Below are 6,206 nucleotides of genomic sequence, written 5' to 3' on the forward strand. Positions count from 1 at the left end.
ACACTCAGTGTTAAAGACCTTTGGTGTCATGTGTGGGCCACTGAGCACAAGATTAAATGTTGAGTGACCAAAAGTTAAACTATGCATTTTTCTCTCTTATGCCTTCAACTGTTTGGAAGCAAAATAATAATAATAATAATTTTTTGAAAAATAATTTATGAAAGCTGAATAATTTAATGTGATGCTACATAGAATGTGTCCAATAAGTTTCTCATAGACCTTAACCATCCAACAGCAGTGCCACAAGACAAGTTGACCCCTCATCTAATTTGTCCTGGATGCCCATCTTTCACAAATACCCCAGGACACACAGAAGTCCCAGAAAAAGAGAGCAGAATGTAATGTAAAGTAATGTAAGGTTTACCTTTCAGAGGCTGGATTTATATCCAAAGACCAATCACAGTTTCTCATGGAAGATCTGTTGGTCCCTGAGCAAAATCCCAGAAAAACCTAGGGTTTGATGTCTCCTCAGCTGGAGTAGGATTGATAACATTCCATGAGCATTTTACTATGAAAGTCAGTAAAGAATGTGAATCCCCAAAGATTTACCCACCGATGGGACTAAGTAAAGACAACATTAAAAAGAAAAAATCATGCATACTGGAATTTTGCCTCTATTCTCCTCTCTGCTCCGCTAATCATTATTATCCACTCTTGTCATTGTCTTCTTAGAATCTAAACAATCATCTTAATATAATGTGTATTTGGTAGGTTTATAAAACCTAAAATCCATTAGATTTTGCTGCATAACAAACCATCACAATATTCAGTGGTATAAAACAACCATTTATTATGGTCCACGAGTCTACAGTCATCTAGATGGTTCTTCTGATCTGAGCCAGGCTTGACTGGTCTTGGCTGAGCTCTTTCACACATCTGAGGCTTTGCCTGGGAAACTTGGATGACTTCGCTCTGGTCCCCATAGGGTCTTGTCCTCCATCTGGCCGTCCAGGCTTGTTCCCATGGTGGCTGGCAGTGTTCCGAAAGAAAGTATGAAAGCACATAAGGTCTCTTGAGGCCATGCTCTTAATTCACACGCAGTCACTTTGCTGTATTCTATTTGCCAATGAGAGCCACCAGCCCAGCCCAGGTTCAGTGTGGAGAAACAGACTTTGCTCCTTTATGGAAGCTGCAGTCTCCCATTGCAAAGGGAAGGGATATAGGCAGAGGCAAAGAATGGTAACTATTTTGCAGTCTGCTACAGACATAAGTAAGTAATCCTTCTAAGCAAAAATGTTTTTGTATGGAGTTTAATTTGGAATGAGAATAATTATTTCTAACACTAAAGGGTCTTCACAAATCTAAGCACATTAACTAGATAAAACTTGGCTTCCAGTTCATCTAAATAACTAGTTTTCCTCCTGAGTTCTGTTACCAGACACTCCCACTCCCATCAAACAATCTTTCAACTCGCACCCAGGAAGGAGCATTTGGAGGACAATGTTTGTTGAAAAGTAATTTAGGCAGCCTCTGGCCTGGAATGCATCCACTGAACTGGAAGATTCAGGAGCTACAAAAATAAAACGTTTGATGGACAAATGAATGCTTGGCTCCTTCTAATGGAGGGGGCTGGAGAGCAGAGGAACTGGCAGAAAAGGTCAGTATAAGAACAAACTCAGCACAGAGTGTTCGAAAAGGTACCACCCACACCACAGACCGCTCACCAAGGTACTATCAATTCCTGGGGAAGCTCAAATCCTTCGGGGCCAAAGTTGGAAGAGAGGGAAGGCTCTTGACAGAAGAAGCAGAATACCAGTAAAAACTAAAGAGAGAAAATAGGGAAGAAAAAAAAAGGCAATAGAAATTCAGAAGACCCAAAATAAAATTTTCAATAATATTAGTTTAATAATACTTGTCTTTGTGGAAAATAAATCACTGGCACATATGCCAGTTTTCCTGATGACATATCTATAAAATTTGGATATACAGCAACGAATATAAATAGCTCCTTGATCCTTACAGGGTTAATTCCCAAGCTATGGATTACCTAGTCCTCTTGTTTTCCCTGTTTCAGCCTAGGGTACCCTGTCAGGTAAATGGAGATTTACAAAAATGCACTAATAGAAGAAGATAGGGGATAATAAAAACTATTGACTACTATATAACAGACACTTTATAAAAATTAAGTGTTAGCATTCCAACAACTCAGAGAGTAGGTATCATTATATCCCTTTGACAAATTCAAAACTTTAGGATTAGAACAGTAAGCTAAATTTCACAAGATCTCACATCTTAGATGTGCTGGATTCAGGCTCATTTCTGCCTGACTTCAAAGGCCAAACACTTAACTTGCTTCCTTAGGACTCTGAGACCAATTAAAGGTTATCATTTGAGTGCTGGGCACCCCAGACCAGCATGACTGGTTGAGTTGGCAAGATAAACCCATGACCTGAGGTTAATGACAGATCTAAGTCTTAAACCAGTTCTGCCACCTTTTGCTTTGGGGCTATTTCTCATACTCTCCTAAGGGGAAAAAAATCAATCAGTTAACTTTCATTCATTCTAACATTGTTTATTGAGCAGCCAGTATGTTCCAGGTTATGTCCAGGACACAGCATGAATGATACATTAAGCTCCCAGACCTTATGGAACTTGACAACGAAGCGGTCATGATAAATGCTGGATTTGGAGGAAGCCTGAAATGTATGGCAAAGAAAACTCTGGAGATTCGATTATCCATATCATTCTTACTTTTCTCCTCCTCTCTGATTCCTTTGATGTTTTGTTCTTCCTTCCTTTGGTTACCCCATTCATAGAGTTTTATAACTGCAGTACTTTGTTCAGCATTATTCAATGACACAAAAAGAACCGATTAGCTCCTACTCCCCACATTTGGGACTTTCTTCTCTAATTAAAGGATTGAAAAACACTGAGAACAACAGCTCTGAAGCTTTAGAAGTTCTGAGTACATAGACTATCACCACAGCATTCTCTTAATCCCTTTAGTACGGTGATAAAACTGCCATGAATTTTCTCCATAGGGTGCTTACTGAAATATCTTTTTTTTTTTTTGGCGGTAGTTTGATGTCTGTTTTTCTTTACCACTAAGCTAAAATGTCTAAAGGAGGTTAGGCTAAAGTAATATCTCCAGAAAGCAAAGCTTGAAACAAGAGCTGGGGTGTAGGTGGTTTTAAGGTAGGTGGTCCCAGAAAGCAGAAGTAAGGAAGTGAGTAAACCAAGACAGCAGAGTGAGAAAAGGCAATAAAATTGTGTGCTGATGTGCTCGTTACCTCTGTGGGCAACTAGACCTACTCCTGCTAAGGAGCCTCTAAAAAACCATGGGGACCATACCTCAGATTTGTCTCCACAGAGAACAAGAAGCCTAGGACATACATGCACTGACTCCCATTAGCCATGGGGGCAGGGCTGTTCCTATAGGGTATAAACATCTTCACATTTCCACATCATGTCTGTATGTAGCTGATCAGTCTTCTGTGGCTTCAGAAAACGTCGTCTAAGGCAGAAATAGAGAGATGTTATTTCCTACATTTGATGAGGGATGGTGGTGACTTGGCTGCACTAAAATCAGGACTAACAGGATGCATTTAAGTGCATCATAAGCATCTGTTAGAAGTAATATTATTGGTTTTGAAACAGAAATAGCTATAGATGCTATTTGGTACCTTGTAATTTACAAAATACTCTTCACATACACAAGTTAGTACTCATAGTAGCCATGCTATGAGATTATGTTGTTTTATTATAACATTTTCCTCATGAAGTTCTGAGGATATGAAAAGTTGACATTGGTCAGACTATTCTCTCTTACTAAGAGTTCTACTCTGCTTCTTCCAGTTAGAATTGACAATCAGAACATCTTCATTTGAATAATCAATATATCCTACCCCTTTTGACTTGAAAATGCTAAACAGGATTTTTAATTTTCAAGTTATTTCAGGACCACGAACACCTGGCCTAATAATATAGGATAGCCATCAGCAACTTATATTTTTCTTATCCTCCAATATGTAAACTAGAACTGTAGAGTCCAAAAAATAATTAACACGTTCCAGTTTATCTTAAAAATAGCCCCAATTTCACTCATATGGCAATTCCAGCAATATGAATGTTTATTGTTCATGCCAAAAATCCTCCATAGAAATCTGTTGCTGAAAACATTATGTGGCCACATTCCCATCTGTGGAGATGCTTGTTTTTTTCTGTTCCATGCCAGAGTACTTAATCCAGTCATCATAATAAATTGCTGTTTTTTCTGCCGTCTTTATACAATTACTAGTATATGTGTCTGAAAAAAAAAAAATCTTGAGTTATTAAGCATAAAGGAAACTCTAGCAGAAATGTTAATAGAATCACTCCCACATTTCACTCCTCTGATCTTCGCATTTTCAAAAGTAGGCAGCTATGTTTTTTATGAAATGTCACTGTGCATTAAAAAAGATTTCAAATGATATTTATTTTTTATCACTTATCATATCTGTAGCCAACTCTTACTCAGCAAATTGTGTGTTTGGTAATATAAACAACCATAATTTCATTTGCTTTGCCTACTGGCAAATAGACATATATACTCAGTGTCATTATATGACACTACAACACATATAGTCATTGCAAATAGAGCAGATGAATTAATTAACCTACAGAATGTGTGTTTATTGCAAAGAACAGTAAAAATTCAATAAAATTTCTGAAAAGAAAAGAGAAGACAGATACAGTCTCTAGGTCTGCCTACTAGTTGTAAAATTACAAGATAAAATTATTCCTTGTTCTTAATAATAATAAAATTTATTACTATTCTCAACCATTTCTGTCAAATTGGTATGATGATGTAAGATTCCTACCAAAAACAAATGTGTGTAAGTATATATATATCCATGCCACAATCTTCAATTTCTTGCTCATAATTATTACTTTCTATTGTTCCCTTTTGACGTATTTTGCAAACCACAACAGGGCCAGAAAGCCTCCTACCAACTTCCTCTCAGTGTTTACAGGAGGGTTTACTATGTTTCTCTCTTCATCCTTTGATATCGGAAAGATTCAGTCTACAAAACCAGGAGGATTAAAGGACTTCTTGTTAACGAATTATTCGTAACCAAGTTCTGAGTATAGTCAACAGACCAAATTTGACAGATCTTACATGCCTCTAATACATTTGCTCAACTACAGAAAAATGTTCCACTCAAGCAACCAGGAAAATAACTCATTAAAATGTTGAAAAGACTAACTGGTTTTTATTTTAGACCAAGCTAATGAGAAACAGTTGTTTTACCACAAGCATCACTTGAAAAAAGGCAGATTTGGATCTCCTGGTCTACCTCAAATCTTTCTGGGAAAAAGAACTTCCAATATTGTTTTAAGAATCTTTTGTTGTGAACTGTTTTTCACAACAAAAATGTGAAACAAAAGTTATTTCCCAATCACTGCAAAAACAAAGATCTGAAATTGCCCTCCTGAAAGTACAGCAATGGGTTCACCGTCCTGTGATCATAAAGACGTTCTTGAAGCCACCTATTCCAGCTGGACGTTATACTTTGCACAATCATATTTTTGTTACTTTTCAAGTAATAGAAATCATATTACTTTCCAAGAAATAAAACTTCCTGGAAAGAAAAGAAAAAAACATATAGGGCTCCATTAGTGGAGTCAAAAATATCCTTATCCAGTATTTCTGACTCACTATACTTCAAATATAGATCACTCCATCTCTATTTGTGTTCATTTATACAAATGTAATAAGCACCTACTCTGTATCAGCTACTCTATGATACACTGGAGATAACAAAATGAAGAACACATAGTCTCTGAACTGGGAGTTAGTGCAGAGGTGAGATCACTGTCCAACAGTGGAGGATGTAAATATAGGAAGACCAAAGTAAGTAAAACATGATTTTCTTTATTTTTTTTTTAATTTAGTTTCAAGTATACAGTACATTGGTTAGACATCTATATAGTTCATAAAACAATCCTCCCAACTGTACCCTCCCTCCCCTGAACCCCCACCTAGCCAATGTATGAATGCTAACTGCATTCCCTATGCCATGCTCTCCATCCCTGTGACCACCCATCAGCTACTAATTTGTACTTCTTTAGCCCTTCCCCATTGTCCAGCCCCCAAATCCTCCCCTCTGTCTGACACCAAATTGCCCACTATATTTGTGAGTCCGTTTTTGATTAGTTTGTTCTTTTTATTCTTTAGATTCCACAATAAGTGAAATCACATAGTGTTTATCTTTCTCTGTCTGACT

General features: G+C 37.2%; 1 long non-coding RNA gene across 1 annotated transcript; it reads right to left on the bottom strand.

Annotated features, from left to right (window-relative positions):
• Nucleotides 1-206: 206 nt before the first annotated feature.
• Nucleotides 207-3,881, bottom strand: LOC120581641 (uncharacterized). Its single transcript, XR_005647360.1, has 3 exons — nucleotides 3,292-3,881; nucleotides 1,665-1,762; nucleotides 207-969 (listed from the first exon to the last, which is right to left on the bottom strand). It is a non-coding gene; the product is annotated as an uncharacterized LOC120581641 (long non-coding RNA).
• Between the last annotated feature and the right edge of the window lie 2,325 nt (nucleotides 3,882-6,206).

The sequence above is a fragment of the Pteropus medius genome, unplaced genomic scaffold (genome assembly GCF_902729225.1).
Source record: "Pteropus medius unplaced genomic scaffold, Ma_sr-lr_union100, whole genome shotgun sequence".
NCBI classification, from domain to species: Eukaryota; Metazoa; Chordata; class Mammalia; order Chiroptera; family Pteropodidae; genus Pteropus; species Pteropus medius.